The 19,775-nt window shown below is 45.8% G+C and overlaps 1 pseudogene; it reads left to right on the plus strand.

The window, feature by feature from the left end:
- The first annotated feature begins 17,735 nt into the window (after positions 1 to 17,735).
- LOC131512771 (ubiquitin carboxyl-terminal hydrolase isozyme L1-like) lies at positions 17,736 to 18,354 on the plus strand (annotated as a pseudogene).
- Positions 18,355 to 19,775: the final 1,421 nt, after the last annotated feature.

Genomic DNA, 19,775 nt, shown 5'->3' on the forward strand with positions numbered 1-19,775 from the left:
GCTAAGGCCCCAGTCATCACGGAACAGAGATAAGCAGTCACCTGGATGCTCTTCCCAAATCCCACCCCAGAGAGTCTCTGAGTTAATAAAATGACTAGTTTCGTGTTGCTGTTTTGGGGTTGGTTTCTTATGCGGTCGTGGATAAATGGACCCAGGTGGTCCACCTTCAGAGTTATAAGGATCAGAGATAACATGGAAATCACCTAATCTGGGGCCTGACATACAGCAAATCTCACAAACGGTAACTCTCATCTTCATTATTGAAAATGAAAGGATTGTAATCTAGTAGCTGTATTTGCCCCATCGATCTCCTTTGCCCCACCCACCCCGGCCCCACACTCCAAGGAAATCTCAGAGTCAACTCAGAGGAGCAAAGACCCTCCTCCGCAAGCTCCAACCACTGTCTTCCACCCAGAGGTGGCAGGTGAGGGTCTTTTTAGGTCTGTTTCGCTGGTCTCAAGCCAGCTTTATGTGAAATCAAGCCCCTCAGCCCCCGGCTTCATTCTCTTGTCTTTTGGGACCCCAAATCCACTTTGACCCGGGGCTGACCCTAAAATTATTCTGCAGGCTCTCTGTCAACCCAGGTCCATCAGATCCTGCAAAGTGGGGGCGGCCAGGTTGAGAATGGAAATAACTTTCCCTGCTCCCTCCCTAGCCCCTCAGTTTGCCTCAGCAGGTGGAATCCTGCCCCAGCATCACATCATTTCTCTGTGCACCGATCTGCCAAGGACGCTAGGAGCAAACGTTCTCTACCCTCTCTTGGGGCTGTTAGGCAGACAAGACCCCACCTACTCCCTTGATGGTGTGTCTCAAACAAGGTGTATCTCTGGCCAAGTAGCTCTTCCTCTGATATTTTTTCTCTCCAAGCCGAGTTGTGAAACACACGCACTAACACAGACCTGGAGTCCAAGATCAAACAAACCAAAGCGAAGTTCGTAACCATGGAAATGAACTGTTGCATCAGATGATTGCTGCATTCAGATGAGCGAGGCCCAGGCATTTCCTCTGCCTTTCCTGCTGCCGGCCACACCACGGGGAGGGGGCTGGGCGGTGGTGGAGGGTTATCTAGTGCACGCTAAGGCTGGGCAAGTATGTGAGCGCTGGACTCGCCAAAGGAAAATGCAGGCACTGCCCCCAAGTTCTATGGTCCACACTGAAATGTTGAAAGGTAAATGCATTTTGGGAGTGGGGACATTGTGATTCCACATAGTTCAAGTGAATACATTTGCGTGTGTGCACTTGTTAAACATGTGTCATGATGTGTCACGAGCCAGGCACTGCCCTGAACATTACAACTGCATTACATCCTTTTATCCTTATAACAACGACCTGGGGTGCTCTTATGGAGCCCACTCTACGGTGAGCTTAGAGGGTTAATCCAGGGCCACAGAGCCAAAATAAGACAAAGCTGGGACTTGAACTCCATCTGTCCAACTGAAAGTCTAGCCTCCCAATTCCCAGCATGTACCACATCCTCTACTATAAATGCCAGGCACCAGGCCAGCTGCCGGGACTACACAGAAAAACCCCAGTAAGCTCCATGGACCTCTACTGTAACCCTATTCGGAATGATGTCAGGAGCTGTGCAGAATTAAAAAAATGAAATGACTAAGACACAAGAAGATAGCTCACCGTATAGCAGAGAAAGAAACAACCAATCTTTAAGACTATTGTTTAAAATGTCACTGGGGCGCCTGGGTGGCTCAGTTGGTTAAGCTGCCGATTTCAGCTCAGGTCATGCTCTCAAGGTTCATGAGTTGGAGCCCCGAGTCAGACTCTGCCGACAGCTTGGAGCCTGGAGCCTGCATCAGACTCTGTGTCTCCCTCCCTCTCTGCCCCTCCCCTTCTCGCACTCATTGTGTGTCTGTCTCTCAAAAATAAAATAAACATTAAAAAAAAAGTGTCATGAAAAATCCCCCCCCCCCAGCTCGCCCCACCCACCCCGCCTCCAATCAGAGAGCCCTCAGGCAGTCAACAGCAACCATTCAGGACATTCCTTTAGCGGGAAGGAACACTCCAAAGAACTGTCCAGCATTCAATTGTGTCCCACAAAAGGGCATGCTGAATCCTAGCACGCATGGAGGGAAGATGTGTGAAACGACACGGAGCAGACAGCCACCTACAAGCCAGGGAGAGGGACCTGGACCCGATCCTTCTCTCGTGGCTCTCAGGAGGAACCCGCACAGGTTACAGCACTGGTACCAGTGAGTGTGACCTTGTTTGTGTATGAAATCAAGATGTATTTGGGGCACCTGGGTGGCTCAGTTAGTTAAGCGTCTGACTCTTGATCTCAGCTCAACTCGTGATCTCATGGTTCGTGAGTTCAAGCCCCACACTGGGCTCGATGCTGTCAGCACAGAGCCTGCTTTGGATCCTCTGTCCCCATCTCTCTCTGTCCCTCCCCAGCACCTCACACTCTCTCTCCCTCTCTCAAAAATAATAAACATTAAAAAAAAAGATGTATGGGGTGCCTGGCTGGCTCAGTGGGTAGAACATGTGTCTCTTGACCTCAGAATTGTGAGTTTGAGCCCCACATGGGGGTGGAGATTACTTAAAAAGAAAAAGAGAGAGAGAGAGAGAGAGAGAGAGAGAGAGAGAGACATGTAAAGTAACATGAAGTCATACTAGAGTGGGGTTGATCCTTAATGTGACTGATGTACTTATGAGAAGAAGAGACACAGAGACAGGGACACATGGTGGGAAGAGAGCATATGAGAGTGGAGGCACAGACTGGAATTACGTGACCACAAGCTAGGAAATGTCAGGGATTTCTGGCAACCACCGGAAGCTAAAACAGAGGCATGGACTAGAATCTTTCTTGAGCCTCCAGGAATGAAGCAACTCTGTCAACTGGCACATTGATTTTGGACTTCTGGCCTCCAGAACTGCAAGACAAGGCATTTTTGGTGTTTTGAGCCAGCCAGCTGGTGGTAATTTGTTATGGTAGCCCCAGGAAGGGAATACATACGCCTTCCAATTCGCCGTGGTTCCTGTTTTGTGGGAGGAAGAGTAATCTCTCCTTAACCTTGTGATCTGTCATTCTTCCTGTGTCTCTTCAAAGACCTCCTACTCTTTCGCCGAAGCTTGTGTCCATCCAATGAGCTTGTCTGCTAGCAGAGTTTCCTCCTACTCTAGGGCTGTGGCTCCTCTGTGCCTTTCACACATATCTCTGCCTCTCCGAGCCCCTGAAATGCACATTCAGCCTTTTGCTCTCTCTGCAGCTCTCTTGATTAATTGCCCTCAGCAAAAGGATTGACTCTGCCCAAGGGATGCATGGAGGAGGTGAAGCTGGAGACAGAAGATGAGACCAGACACTGAGCAGAAAGAAAGTCCTAAAGGATCTGCTAAGGAGTTTCAGTTCCATAACCAAGGGGATGGGGAGCTACTGAAGCAGGAGAGTTCGTTGCATAATGGACTTAAACCATAGGCACACTCATTGTTCACTTAACAAGTAGTCTGGAGGCAGACGGGCACTGATGTCTTCAAGGACCCAGCTTTTCCAAACTCCTACTCCACTCCAAACTGTCCACAACATGGTTAACTTTGAGTCTTGTGTTTGTTGCCTCATGGTCTTGAATGGTGACAACATCAACCGAGACAGATGTTAGAAGCTGATGTGTGTCCTCCCCTCCAACATTCATATGTTGGAGTACTAACCCCCAGTACCTCAGAATGTGACAGTAGTTGGGCTGGGGCATTTAAAGAGGTGATTAAGGTAAAATGAAGCTATATGGATGGGCTCTAATCCAACATGACTGGTGTCCTTATTAATAAGGGGATCAGGGCCTAGAAAGGCACAGAGACACCTGGGGGAAAGACCATGGGAGGACGCAGAGAGGACGCGGCCATCTGTAAGCCAAGGAGAGAGGCCTCCGAAGAAACCAGTCCTGCCGACATCTTGATCTTGGACTTTGTCCTCCAGACTATGAGATGATAAATGTTGTTTAAGCTCCCTGTCTGTGGCATTTTGTTACAGCTGCCCTAGAAAATGAACACAATGGAGAATACAGTAAAACCTTGGCTTGAGAGCATAATTCACTGAGGAAACAGGCTTGTCATCCAAAGCACTTGTGTATCAAAGTGAATTTCAAGAACCATTGGCTCAGTTGTGATCATGTGACATTCGGCATCCTGTATGGCTTATTTGCAAGATATCGTTTATCAAGTCAAAATTTATTAGAAATGTTTGCTCCTCTTGTGGAACACTAATGGATCAAGTTACTCGCAATCCAAGGTTTTGCTGTACAGGGACGACCGGGCTGAGGGTGGGTGGGAGGCATGGGGAGGAAGCCAGGTTCTACACACTGATTTAAGCTCTCCCCTCCACCATCAATCAGGCTCAGCCAGGCCCCCCGCAGGCCCCCAGGTCACAGGCGCACGTCTTAGAGACCTTCCTCACCCTGGGACCTGTGTTTCAGTGCAGAAGGATCCCCTGTCCCTACCAGGCTGTGAACTGCTTATTCTACGTGGAGCATTTCACAAGCTTGTTTGGAAGGGAGAGAAATTCGTTTTTCCTTCTTTTACCGCTTGGTGAACTATCTCTGTGTGTTGTAGTCACGTTCATTCTTCACATACCTGCACGTGTCAAGGTCTGTGCAGTTTAACAGAATTCAAAAGTGATTATGACTGTAGGTTCTCCAAATCCTTTGGGACAAAGTAGAGACTCAGTCTCGGGGGTACTTCTGAGAGTGCTGGGGTAGCTGACATCCCTCAAGTCCCGTGCAGATGGGTATGGGGGGGCAGGGGGCGTGCGTGTGTGCGCGTGCCCATGCGTACCTAATGAGGCTGTGAGCAGGGACACAGTGGACAGATGGCTGCCTGGGGTGGGAGGCTGGTTCCTCTCCCTCTCCTTCTGGGCCCTCGCAGGTTTCCAGGTATGAGACTGGCTAAAATGAGCTGAGAAACATTAGAATAAAACAAAACAAAACAAAACAAAAGACCAAATTTAAACAGTGGGGCTTGAGGCGCCTGAAGAACAAAAATTGGGATTTCAGTGCTTGGCGTATGGAAAGAAAAGAACCAGAGATTAGCAAACACCAGGTATGATAACCAGATTTAAGAAGCTGTCAAGAACGGGGCGCCTGGGGTGGCTCAGTCGGATAAGCCTCCGACTTTGGCTCAGGTGATGATCTCACGGTTTGTGGGTTTGAGCCCCGTGTCGGGCTCTGTGCTGACAGCTCAGAGCCTGGAGCCTGCTTCAGATTCTGTGTCTCGCTCTCTCTGCCCTTCCCCTGCTCACACACTCTCTCTCTCTCTCTCTCTCTCTCTCTCTCTCTCTCTCTCAAAAAAAAAAAAAGCTGTCAAGAAAAACTTATTCTGATTCTGGTTAAAATGGCATGAGGACTTTATTCAGGATGATTGCTGTCGGTATCAAGACTATTGCAATAGGGAAGACACAGCCGGCTCAACCCTGCCACGTGGGGAGTTTTAGTCGAGGAGCAGCGTGAGGAGGCCAGTGGGTGGAAACTTAGGAAGATAGGGGGATTCTTGTTAAATCGGCCCTGACAGGATTCCTACTAAAGGCCATCCAAGGACCTGTACCTCAAAGGTTGTGGGTGGGAAACGTAATCAGAGAGCAAGAGTGACCAGATAGCAAGGATGGGGGAGTCTCTTTAAAGTAACATAGCAGGACTCTTACTAAAACTGGGAGGGGGTGGGGGTCAAGATCAATGTCCAGAAGAAGCCCCAGATGAACGTGAAGTTCGGTCTAGGAGAGTCTTGTCAAAGCAGCCCCCACTGAGAAGCACAAAAACACAGGGTGGGAACTGGAGGGCTACACAGGTGCTAGAATACAGATCTAAATTACCTTGTACAATACCTGTAATTATGCATAACATCTTATCCATTGCTTATTTATAATACTTTATACGTATTATAATATTTGTTAACTATTAGTTTCTTTCTTTCCTCAAAATAGACTTGATAGATGATTAAGAAACTTTAGACCCGGCTCAGCAAAAACCATATTTAAATTTCAGTCTCCTATTTCCTGACAGGCCAACATCTTGATGAATACTGATGAAATCTCACGACAGCACATCAAAGATGTAGGAGGTTTTGGCCTCAAATCGTCTGAGAGATTTTTCAACTACAATTGTGAAATCGGTCTCGTTAATCTTGGAGAAACTACAGAGAAAGGAAGAAGCACTAGAAGGTCAGCACTGGGCAAAAGTGTGTCCCAATTACACAGACGGTCTGGGTCCATTCATTGAATGTTCAGTGGATCAACTATGTGACTTAAAAATGTGCAGAAACTTGCCAGAAATGTGTACAGAAGTGGCGGAGTGAAAGCCAGAAAAGTCAGGAAAGTGGTTCCCTGCAAGGAAGGAGGGAATTCCTCCTTGGGCAGGACACATCATGGGCTTCTGGGATTCTTCCAACACTCAGCTTACTTACATTGAATCGTTCCAGGGATGTCTGACGCATAGTTATTTATCAATTAGTACATATTTATACTTTATGCGCCTTTATGTAGTGTGTGGCATTACACAGTTAAAAGCTTTAAAAAAATAGTTTGTTCTAATTTTCAACAAACACATGGAAGCTTCCAGAAATTGCAAACCAAAAGAACCCTTGAAAAAAAAAATTCTAGGATAAGTTACAAAACTGACAGTTTGAGGGCTTGGAAAAGAAAGTGGTGATGCTGGGTGCCAGAATGGGTTTATTTAGATCAAGTTGAGCCAAAAGCATCTGAATTTGGTTTTGCATAGAGTTACTAGGCTAGTGGGTCATGGATTGTAGAAAACATCTGGAAAGATCTCTCAGGTTATCTCTGTGGGCCAAAGAGAAATGTTAGCTGGCCCAAAGGAAGTTTATGTGGAGGATACTGAGGTTGGTTTGCTGTGGATGATGTAAAGCATGGCTGCAAACGTTTTGATGCCCTTTGTATAGAGCGGTGAGGTCTATGAAGCATCATGTTTAACAGCCTCCTCTCTGAGGAAAGAAGCCCTGATTCGTAGTATTTGCCAGTTTCTGTGGTGTAAAATTTTTTGTGAAAGATTGGATTTCTGGGGCACCTGGGTGGCTCAGTCTGTTGGGCGTCCCACTTCGGCTAGGGTCACGATCTCACGGTTTGTGAGCTCAAGCCCACATCAGGCTCACCGCTGTCAGCACAGAGCCTGCTTCAGATCCTCTGTGCTCCTCTCTCTCTCTCTGCCCCTCCTGTGATCACACTCTTTCAAAAAGAAATAAACATTGAAAAAAAAAAAGATTTTATTTCTAAGTAATCTCTACACCCAACATGGGGTTCAAACTTACAACCCAGAGATCAAGAGTCACATGCTCTACTGATTAAGCCAGTTGGGGGCCCCTATGGTGTAAATATTCCCACCATGATCGATGTCTAACATGGCTGTGTTTAACAACTGACTCATACAATTTTTTGAGAATTATGCTGGCTCTACTACCCTACTGGGTCTATGGCTCCTCTTTTGGATCTAGGCAGGTTTGTGACAGCTTTAATCAACAGTCCAGGGGCATCCGGGTGGCTCAGTCAGTTAAGCGTTGGACTCTTGGTTTTGGCTCAGGTCATGATCTCACAGTTCGTGAGTTTGAGCCCCACATCGGGCTCTGCGCTGACAAGGATGGAGCCTGCTTGGGATGCTCTCTCTCCTTCTCTCTCTGCCATTCCCTGCCCTCTCTCTCTCACAATAAATAAACTTTAAGAACAAAACAAAACCCCAGAGGCTAGAAAGTGGGACACTCAAATTCCAAGCCTCTCTTGTAGCTAGGTGTGGCCACGTGACAGTTTTGGCCAATGTGATATGGACAGAAATCTCTGGGAAGGTTTTCTCTTGTGAATTAAAAAGGCAAATACTTAAGAGAGGGTTTTTGCTCTTTGTGCTTTGTCATGTCTCATTTATCCTGTCTGGAATGTGGATATGATGGTCTGAGGTTCGGCAGCTATCCTGTGCCAAGAGGAGAAATCGGGTTCTAAAGAAAGTGGAAGAGGGCAGAAGTCCTGGGTTATCTGCCTCGACATCTCTTGTGACATGGAAAAAGTAAAATCTTTCTTGCTTGTTGGGATAACTGTTGTTGGGATATCCCTTGTTGGGATAGCTGTTACTCATAGCTGGAGGTGATCCCACTGGACTTACTTCAGAGAAGCCAATTTGTAGCAAGCTGGATGACTGAACTCGGAGAAGTTAAATCTGGGCTGGTTTCATGGGTGTGTGACCTGTGTGATCACACAAGGGTGCACACCGAGAAGGGCCCGCACTTATTTAATGCTCCCTTATCTTTATCTTGAAATTCTGAATAATTTTTGAAAATGAGGCCCTGCATTTTCATTTTGTGTATTTATTTTGAAAGTCATCTCTACATCCAACATCGGGCTCAAACTCACAACCTTGAAATCGAGAGTCGCATGCTCTACTGACTGAGCCAGCCAAGTGCCCCTGCATTTTCATTTTTTGCTGGAGCCCACAAATTAGTCAGTTCTGGGTTTAATGAACCAGTGTGACCCTAAATGGAATCTGTATGTAAATGGATTTTGTATGTAAGTTGTATTCTCAAACTTGGTCATTCGACATTTTTCTTAAAGTCACAGAAGAGGACATAGAAAACATAATGAAATTTATAAACAGCACAAAATTTGATATATTGTTAGTTAGTTAGATGGCAGATATAATATTTAAAAAGAAATCTAAATAGTCACAAAACCCAAAGCGAGAAGATGACATTTAAGAAGAGATCAATGAGAAGCCCTTTATTCGGAATTTTTTTTAAACACACAAGGTCAGAGGGGCACCTGGCTGGCTCATTAAGTAGAGCATGCGATTCTTGATTTCATGGTCATGAGTGAAAGGCCCACGTTGGGCATGGAGCCTACTTAAAAAAAAAAAAAAGTAAAAAATGTAAACACACAAGGTCAGAGCTATCCATGTGGAACGAACTCTGTTGTAAAGTCAGGGAATCCGGGTTTTGCCACTGGCACTACTGTGTGTCTAAAGGAAATCACCATTTCCTTGGATCATGATACCTTCATGTGCAGGGTGAAGGAATTAGCTAGGTAATACCAGGTCAATCTGATGATTCTAAGTGAGGTACTGAACTTGGGCTTGGAAATCTTTTTGTCATATAGTGAAATTTAGTAAGAGTATTTCATCTGAGAAGGAGCCATGTACATATTTCCTTAAAGCCTGGAGCTGGTGTGGTACCAGGTGAGTGGGTGAGAATTGGTACCCACTCACCTTGCCCAGTGTTCTTTACACACACATGTACACACACACACACACACACGTATGTTTCTATAATAAATATAAATATATGTACACATACTGGTTATAAAGCAAATATATATAATATTTATGAACCATTAGATTTTCATCATTTTATTATAGTTACCCAGAATAGACCACTCTGTCCAATAAAAGTTTTTAAATATGTCTGCCATGAGAATAGCCGAAGTAATATTTTATTAACGTTTCCAAAAACATGTTGGTTAGTTATTGAAGAGTAAAACAATAAAACAATCTAGGTGCCCCAGGCCCGAAAGACTGTTAACAAAACAGAATTTGCCACCTTGTCTTTTGTAAGGATTACATGAGGCGATCCAAGCAAAGTGCTCGGGACACAGTAAGCACTCAGTACGTGAGTTGTTATAATGATATATATATTCTTCACCTAATTAATCGTGGCCAAACTGCCAGCGTACACCTTTGGCATCAAAGAAGTGAAATTCAAGGAAATCCAATCAATGAGAGCTAGAGATGAAGGCTACCCATCTTTGAGAGGAAGAATGTAACAGTGGGAGAGAAGCCCAAGGCTGCAAACTCTTCCCCAAATCAAGGAGTCGGCCATCAGTGCGGTCATGAGGACAACTGTGAGGTGGTGGTGCCACCTGGTGGTCACCAGGCGACAATTCTGTGGGGACTGAAGCTGGATTTGATAAGCAGGGACAGGACAGTGTGGCTGAAAGACAGTGGATTTTGGAGTTAGGCATCTGAGTCCCCGATCACAGCTCAGCCATCTGCTGGGGGTCTTGGGTGGGTTACTTAACCTTTCTTAGCTTCCTTTCCTCTGCTGTAAAAATAGAGCTACTAACAGCGTCGTTGAATGGAGTCTGGCTATGTCCGCCTGCAGGTGATGGGGAGTATCTTGGTAACTTTGCAAGGGGGGCAAGTTTCCAGATCCTCAACTTGCACTTGCCCTCTGTCCCTTATGGATCTGCCTGACAACTAGTGTGGATGAACTGTTGAGCTGGGTTTCAGTCTCCCTCCGCCTTCCTAGGGCTCTTCCCTGAATCCACCCTTAGTCTAACTAAAGTGCGCTGTTGTGGGGGCAGGGGAGGGGGGGGAGCATCAAACAAAGGGACAAATGGAAATCTCTGTGCCTGCAGTGAGAATATGAATGACTAATGACAGGACAGCCAGTCCTAATAAATCAGGTCATTTCCCATGCATTGTCTTAAGCAAAATTAGAGGAGGACATAATTGAACGGCTCGTTACTAGATCATTAAAATTAATTTAATGAAAGATCACTTAATGATTTCTGACATATTATGCTGAAGGAATTAAAAGAATTAGAGCGATATCGGTGTGATAAAACTTCCAGACCACTTACTGATCTATGTGAAGCTGGTCTCTCAGAGGATGCATCCTTTTTATACTTATTATTTAAAAAAATTTTTTTTTATGTTTATTTTGTTTTTGACAGAGAGAGACAGAGGGGGTCAGGGGAAAAGGGAGAGGGAGACACAGAATCCAAAGCAGGCTCCAGGCTCCAAGCTGTCAGCACATAGCCCGACGCGGGGCTCGAACTCACAGACTGTGAGATCATGACTTGAGCTGAAGTCGGATGCCCAAACAACTGAGCCATCCAGGTGCCCCCTTTTTATAATTGTTATTAAATGATTTTAGATTCACAGGCAGTTGCAAAGGCAATACAGAGAGACTGATGTACCCTCCGCCCAGTTTCACCCAGTGATTAATCTTCTGTAGCTATAGGACAATATCAAGACAGGAAACAGACGCGGGGGCAACGTGTGTGTGTGTAGTTCTATGCCTTTTTAACACATGGGCAGATTCACATCACCACCACCACAATCAAGGTCTGGAACCTCACCTTGAAGATCTTCCTTATGCCGTCCCTTGACCGTCACATCCACCCTTCCCGTACCATCGTTAACCCCTGGCAACCACTAGTTTGTTCTCCATCTCTAGAATTCTGTCATTTCGATGGACTTGACAGATATATTTAGAACGCTGCATCCCGAAGCAACAGAATATACCTTCTTCTCGAGTGCACATGGAACATTCTCCAAGATAGATCACATACTGGGTCACAAAACAGCCCTTCATAAGTATACAAGAATTGAAATCATATCATGCATACTTTCAGACCACAATGCTATGAAGCTTGAAATCAACCACAGGAAAAAGTCTGGAAAACCTCCAAAAGCATGGAGGTTAAAGAACACCCTACTAAAGAATGAATGGGTCAACCAGGCAGTTAGAGAAGAAATTAAAAAATATATGGAAACAAATGAAAATGAAAATACAACAATCCAAACGCTTTGGGATGCAGCGAAGGCAGTCCTGAGAGGAAAATACATTGCAATCCAGGCCTATCTCAAGAAACAAGCAAAATCCCAAATAGAATTCTGTCATTTCAAGAATGTTACATAAATGGAGTTATACGGTATTTGACTTTTCCAGATTGACTTTTTCTTAGTCTTCATAATGCCCTTGAGATCCATCCAAGTTGGTACATGAATCAATTTTTTTGTATGCTGATGTGTACGTCTTTCTACACGAAGAATGGGGACAGAACTCATGCCAAAGCCCTGTTCATTCTAGCAGTAATTTTTATCACCAACAAGATAGACTCAGTGTCACCAAAAATCATCCATCTCATGAAGATATGTATTTCTTTTCTTTTCTTTTCTTTTTAAGTTTTATTTTTATTTAAGTAATCTCTACACCCAATGTAGGCCTCAAACTCCCGACCCTGCAATCAAGAATTACATGCTGTTCTGACTGAGCCACCCAGGTGCCCCGAAGATACATATTTCTAATAACACAACTTTCTATGTTTAATAACTGTCAGCATTTTTGTTTTAATCAATTATATACTGCTGATCACTGTAATTGTAATTAATCCAAATAAAGAAAACTCAAACCTTATAACCTATAATCATAGGAAATTGAAAATATTTCAATTTATATAATTTAGTTGGGCAGAAATGATGGATGATCAATAAAAGGTCTTCAAACATGTATTGTATTAGGAAGAATTCTGTAGGCGATATGGCATAAAAATATCAGTTGAAGGTGGAAATGATGCAAATTTCTGGCTGTTAAAATGAGTTTGTTCAGTGTTTTGTAAATGGATAATGATGGGTGTTAAATCTCTGGGGTACTCAGGTTCCATCAAACACATTTGCGGGTGATCCCAGAAGTTTGTTTTGCGGTAAAAAACACTTAACATGAGATCTACTCTCCTAATAAATTCTTATGTGTACAGTACAGAATTGTTAACTGTAAGCACAGTGTTGTCCTGCAAATTTCTACAACTTGAGACTTTACACCTGAAAAAATGATCTAAGAGTTTTACCTGAAAATGTCAGTATCTCCAATACAGGAGAAATTACATCCTTTGCACTTAACATGAAAAGTGGTTTTTAAAATGTTAAAGCAAACAAAAATTAAGTGAAGTGTTAAAACTTTAAAAAGCATATGGGACGGGAACCTGGGTGGCTTAATCCGTGGAGAGCTACTCTTGACTTGGGCTTAGGTCATGATCTCCAGGTTCCTGGGTCTGAGCCCAGAGCCCAGCTCTGTGCTGACAGCTAGGAGCCTGAAGCCTGCTTCAGATTCCATGTCTTCGTCTCTCTCTCTCTCTCTCTCTCTCTCTGTATCTCCCCCACTCGTGCTCTCTCTCTCTCTCAACAATAAACAAACATTAAAAAAGAATTTAAAGGCATATGGCAGGGAAAAAGGAAAAAAAAACAACACGGGGAACAGTTTTTCAAAGTTCTTCTAGGATGTGAATAAAAATGTTGAATCACCCGTGTTACCAATTGGTTTTAGTAAAGTGGTTTTGAAAATCCATGACGTAATGCATGTAACATGAACAAGGTGGCCCTGTTAGTAATAGTATTCCCAGAAATGTTCACTGGCACCCTGGTAAGAAACCAATCTGTACTGGGATAATTTCAGTGTGAGTAACCAAAATCTGACTCATACCGGATTAAACAGAAAAGAGAATTTATTGGCCAAAGACTTAGAAGGCTGGGGTGGCTGGATTCATATCTTTAGCTGGAGACTTTGGAAATCCCATCTCTCCAGCTGTTCTGGTTTTAGTTTCCTCTCTGCCGGTTTCACTTAGGGAGAATCTTTCCCTTGAGGTGGCAAGATGGCTGTGGGTGGTCCCGGGCTCCCACCCTCCCAATTTAGCAATCCCAGTGCAAAGAAAACTTCCGACCCAACAAGTTCAGTGAAAGTGCAGGAATTGGGGGGGCGCCTGGGTGGCTCAGTCGGTTGAGCGTCTGACTTCGGCTCAGGTCACGATCTCACGGTCGGTGAGTTCGAGCCCCACGTCGGGCTCTGGGCTGATGGCTCAGAGCCTGGAGCCTGTTTCGGATTCTGTGTCTCCCTCTCTCTCTGACCCTCCCCCATTCATGCTCTGTCTCTCTCGGTCTCAAAAATAAAAATAAACATTAAAAAAAAAAAAAGAAAGTGCAGGAATTGGGTCTTATTGGCCTGGCTTAGATCATGTGACCATCCCTGAGCCAATGGCTGTGGGAATGGAAGGCCCTGATTGGGTAGGTCTGGGTCATGTGCCCACCCTGAACCCGAGGAAAGGGTCAGCTCGACTCAAGCCCCTGGAAGTGAGAGTGAAGGAGTAGAGAAAGAGCAAGAATCCTCCCGGAAGGCAGAATGGAGAATGGATGTGTGCCAGTGTGATGGAAGGCTCCACATTATCTATCAGACAGCAGGAATGCACTGAGTTCTAGGGGTTAGAAAGATACATCAGTCATAGGTCTTGTTCATTATTAACGTATGTGTTTTGAGTGAATTAATATAGGTAAAGTGCTCAGAACAGTGTCCAGTGCAAAGCAAGTACGTGATCGCTACTGTGTTAGGTCAGGTTTCCTACAACAGGGCCTCAGGGAGTCTTGTTCTAGGGATTTCCTGAGGGGTGGCTCTCAGGAGAAGGGGAGTGAGGGAAGCAGGGTGGGGTAGGGACATGGTTAACTAAGCAAAGGTGTGCTTGCAGCAGGAGACTGGTCCCACAGGGAGCTCTGGGCCATGAATTGCACCACAGACCTGGTTCCAATTAGAGCAGGGAGCCGGGCAGTCACCAGCTGTGGGCTGCTGGGGATGGGCTGGAGGAGCGTGATAACCCCCTGGGCCCTATGCTCCTGCCCCGCAGAGTGCGATTCTCTGGAGAAGGGGTAGCTGTGAGCAGGAGCTAACATTAGGAGCACCACTGCTCTAATCAAGGGAATCAGGCTGGGCATCAACAGCACCTACCACGGCTCCTACCAGTTTTCATGGAGGGCACGGAAGCAAAGGTAAATAAGGAAGAGTTCCTGTATTCCATGTAGGAATTTCATTTTCACTCCGGGAAAATACAAGGAGCATGGGGTCTCCCATGGAGTGCTCCTGACCCTCAAGGCAGAAGGGCCTGCAGGAGGTGAGAGCTCAGCAGGCCAGTTAGAGAGCCTGGAGAACCCATTCTGGGTCCCTCATGTAAGTGGAATCATACAGTATTTGTCTTTTTGTGACTGGCTTATTTCATTTAGCATGATGTATTCAAGGCTCATTCAACATGTAGCATGTAGTGTAAATATCTGACACTAAGCTTTTGATGCTGAGGCATTCTGTTTTTGTTTTTTTAACTAAGTGAATTTGTTTTTTATTTTGAGAGAGCATGCACGCTCGAGTGGGTGGAGGGGCAGAGAGAGAGAATGAATCTCAAGCAGGCTCCACGCTGTCAGCGTGGGGAGGCTTTCATTTAAAAAGACATTCCTGGGGCGCCTGGGTGGTTCAGTTGGTTAAGCCTCCGACTTCAGCTCAGGTCACGATCTCACGGTCTGTGAGTTCGAGCCCCACGTCGGGCTCTGGGCTGATGGCTCAGAGCCTGGAGCCTGCTTCCGATTCTGTGTCTCCCTCTCTCTGCCCCTCCCCCTTTCATGCTCTGTCTCTCTCTGTCTCAAAAATAAATAAACATTAAAGAAAAAAAAATTAAAAAAAATAAAAAAGACATTCCTTTTGAGGCTCCTGGGTGGCTCAGGCGGTTGAGCATCTGACTTCAGCTCAGGTCATGATCTCGTGGTTTGTGAGTTTGAGCCCTGCATCAGGCTCTGCACTGATAATGCAGATCTGCTTGGGATTCTCTCTCTCTATCCCTCCCCCACGTGCATTCTCTCTTTCTCTCTCTCAAAATAAAGAAACTTTTAAAAGTAATTTAAAAAAAAAAAAAAGACATTCCTGGGGCTCCTGGGTGGCTCAGCTGGTTAAGCGTCTGACTTCAGCTCAGGGCATGATCTCGTGGTTTGTGAGTTTGAGCCTCACGTCGGGCTCTGTGCTGACAGCTCAGAGCCTGGAGCCTGCTTCCGATTCTGTGTCTCCCTCTCTCTCTGAGCCTCCCCCGCTTGCACTCTGTCTCTCTGTCTCTCTCTCTCAAAAATAAATAAACATTAAAAATAAAAGACATTCCTTGTGAATAAACATATTGCCAGCGATATGACACAGCTACCGATAAAATGACCAGATAAAGAGGTAGGACTCCCCTACCCACGAAGTTCCTTTTATGGAAACTCTAGACAGCCTAGATACCTGACCACTCGAGTGACCCTGCTCCTGCTCTCCCATGCCCTAATTTCAGTTCTGATGCTTCAAATTAGCCAGGAGACACCCCACCCTCTGACCCTAATAAAGGCAGAGCCCTAGGTCTGTGCTAATCTCTCTCTCCCCACAGCTGTAACATGTATCATAATTTCACTTTTTTGAGTTTAAATGTTTATTTACTTTTGAGAGAGAGAGAGAGAGAGAGCATGAGCTGGGGAGGGGCAGAGAGAGACACACACACAGAATCCAAAGCAGTCTCCAGGCTCTGAGCCATTGGCACAGAGCCCGACACGGGGCTCGAACTCATGAACCATGAGATCATGACCTGAGCCAAAGTCGGATGCTTCACTGACTGAGCCACCCAGGGCCCCTCAGAATTTCATTTGTTTTAAGGCTGCATAATATTCTATTGTATAGATACATCATCCTCTGCGCCTCCATGGTCTGTCGGTGGACGTTTGGGTTGTTTCCTCCTTTAGCTACTGCGAATAATGCTGCTATAAATGGTCCCTGCCTTCAGTTCTTTTGGCTACAGTCCCAGCAGTGGGACTGCTGGATCATATGGTAATTCTACAAGTTAAACTGCTCGACAATGGCCATACCATTTCACATGCCCAGCAGCAATGCACAAGCGTTCTAGTTTTTCCACATCCTTGCCAACGCTCATTATTTTCCATGGGGAGGTTATTTTAATGTTCATTTATTTATTTTTAAATATTTTTATTTATTTTTGAGACACAGAGAGACAGAGCATGAGCAGAGAAGGGGCAGAGAGAGAGGGAGACACAGAATCGGAAGCAGGCTCCAGGCTCTGAGCTGTCAGCACAGAGCCCGACGCGGGGCTCGAACTCACACACTGCGAGATCGTGACCGGAGCCTTAAAGTCATAACCCACATGGCATCCTATTGTGCCTCACTCTCGGTGGAAGGTCTTACAACTAGTGTGCAAGGAAGCAGCCCCCATGACAAATTCCGAGAGGAGTGGGTTGCCACCTGCACTTGTTAAGCTAGAAACGCCAGAACCTAAGAAGGTGTTCATTTCTCAATTCTCATGCCATGTGGGTTATTCTTCGTTTGTCGTCCACACCCACGGTCCACCCTTCTCAGCCCTGTTACGTGCCCTCCGGGGCTGGCCCCTGTGGATGACCCTCTGGGTTGCCTCCACTTTGACTTCCTGTGGGTGTGGCCAGTGAGAGGTACAAAGGAGAGATCAGAGAGCTCGGGTATTTCTTCCCCCACATCTGTGCTCCATGCACTGGTGCCTGGCTCCTTCTCTCGGGCTCCACGAAGCTCAGCAAGCCTGTTTACTCCCCTTGCCTCTGCTTACCCTCTCTTTGCCTCCATCACGGTTATTGGTCTCAAGGGTCTTCACTCTCCTTCTTTGTCTCCATTATCCTTGCGTGCCGCTCTGTAAACGGATGCTTTGTTAAATTCTCTCCAGAGTTCCGTTTGAGTGTACCTTCAGTTTAAGAAAGCTCTGCCCATGGGCAAGGGCAGGAAGGGGTCACAGGATTGTGGTATGATTTCTCTTTTATTCGTCACTGACATGGTGTAATGTTGTTGATGTCAGTGAGATCAAGGAGAGAAAATGGAGCCCTGTGGATTTGAGAGGGGCCCGGCTCTACACGTGCTACACCGCACATTCATTCTTCTCTCCACCTGCTGTCACATCAGGAAGGTGGACTTACCGGAGGCTGCTCAGTGTGGAGAAATACATCAACATGAGATCAATTCCTCCAACCTTGGGGAAAGGTGGAATCAACCTTTTTTTCATGCAAATTACTTTTGTTGAAGCTTATGCATCTTTAAAAAAATTTTTTTAAGTTTGTTTGTTTGTTTATGTATAATCTCTCCACCCAAGTTGGGGCTCAAACTCACATTCCCAATATCAAGAGTTGCATGTTCTCGGCTGTTTTTCTTCTTCTCTGGATAGTGGCACAGCCTGCGGTCCATGAAGATGCAGCTCAAACTGCTGGAGATTAACCTCGAGATGCTGAACAAAGTGCTGGCCTGGCTGGGGGTCGCCGGCCAGGGGCGCTTCGAGGACGTGCTGGGGCTGGAGGCGGCTCTGGGCTTGGGACCAGCGCCTGCCTGAGCACTGCTGCTTCTGCTGCTGCTGTTTCCCCTCACGGCCCAGCAGGAGACCTTTAGGAAGAAAACAGACTGGAGACCAGATGGGAAGTCAGTCCTAAGGGGCACTTCATGAAGCGGACCATCGGGAACTTGCGAGGTACCACTGGACTTACACAGGCGGTGGCCAGTAACCAAGACAAACTGGAGTGTGAGGACGGGGTCAGTCCTGAAACAGATTCTTTCTGAAACGGAGAAGCTGTCCCCTGAAGGCAGAGCAAAATGCTTTGAAAAGAATGAGGCCATTCAGGCAGCCCACGGTGCTGTGACACAGGAAGGCCAATGTCGGGGAGATGGCAGAGAGAATTTCCATTTGATGCTGTTTACCAATGTGGATGGCCACTTCTCGATGGACAAATGCCTTTTCCGGTAAACCGTGGCACCGGTTCAGAGGATGCATCACTGCAGGAGGCCGCCAAGGTCTGAGCGTGAGCAACGTAGGTCCGTTGTCCTGTGGCGCTCTGCAAGGCGGCCTCATGCCCTAGGGGAGGGACACAGCCTTTTTCCCCCCTCTTCCCTTCACTGGGAAACCTGTCCCCACAATGCGGTCTAAAATGCGTCAGTACTTGTGGAACAGAGTGGTTCTCCTTTGGTTCTGCGGATAATGTTCTTACCCTCAACTAGCAGAGCTCAGCTGTTGATGGAGCAAAGTTTGATATATGGTCAGATGGTGAAGCATTTTTCTCCAACGTATGTATTGTACCTCAGTAGCTAATGCTTTAAATGGCTACTTTGTTTTTTTTTAATATGAAATTTATTGTCAAATTGGTTTCCATACAACGCCCAGTGCTCATCCCAACAGGTGCCCTCCTCAATGCCCATCACCCACTTTCCCCTCCCTCCCACCCCCCATCAACCCTCAGTTTATTCTCAGTTTTTAAGAGGCTCTTATGGTTTGCCTCCTTCCCTCTCTTTTTTTTTCCTTCCCCGCCCCCATGGCCTTCTGTTAAGTTTCTCAGGATCCACATAAAAGTGAAAACATATGGTATCTGTCTTTCTCTGTATGACTTATTTCACTTAACATAACACTCTCCAGTTCCATCCATGTTGCTACAAAAGGCCATATTTCATTCTCATTGCCAAGTAGTATTCCATTGTGTATATAAACCACAATTTCTTTATCCATTCATCACTTGATGGACATTTAGGCTCTTTCCATAATTTGGCTATTGTTGAAAGGGCTGCTGTAAACATTGGGGTACAAGTGCCCCTATGCATCAGCACTCCTGTATCCCTTGGGTAAATTCCTAGCAGTGTTATTGCTGGGTCATAGGGTAGATCTAGTTTTAATTTTTTGAGGAACCTCCACACCGTTTTCCAGAGCGGCTGCACCAGTTTGCATTCCCACCAACAGTGCAAGAGGGTTCCCGTTTCTCCACATCCTCTCCGGCATCTATAGTCTCCTGAGTTGTTCAGTTTAGCCACTCTGACCGGCGTGAGGTGGTATCTCAGTGTGGTTTTGATTTGTATTTCCCTGATGAGGAGCAACGTTGAGCATCTTTTCATGTGCCTGTTGGCCATCTGGATGTCTTCTTTAGAGAAGTGTCTATTCATGTTTTCTGCCCATTTCTTCACTGGATTATTTGATTTTCGGGTGTGGAGTTTGGTGAGTTCTTTATAGATTTTGGGTACTAGCCCTTTGTCCGATATGTCATTTGCAAATATCTTTTCCCATTCCATTGGTTGCCTTTTAGTTTTGTGGAGTGTTTCCCTTGCAGTGCAGACTTTTTATCTCCATGAGGTCCCAATAGTTCATTTTTGCTTTTAGTTCCCTTGCCTTTGGAGATGTGTCAAGTAAGAAATTGCTGTGGCTGAGGTCAGAGAGATTTTTTTCCTGCTTTCTCCTC

Source organism: Neofelis nebulosa, chromosome 5 (assembly GCF_028018385.1).
Source record: "Neofelis nebulosa isolate mNeoNeb1 chromosome 5, mNeoNeb1.pri, whole genome shotgun sequence".
Classification (NCBI taxonomy): domain Eukaryota; kingdom Metazoa; phylum Chordata; class Mammalia; order Carnivora; family Felidae; genus Neofelis; species Neofelis nebulosa.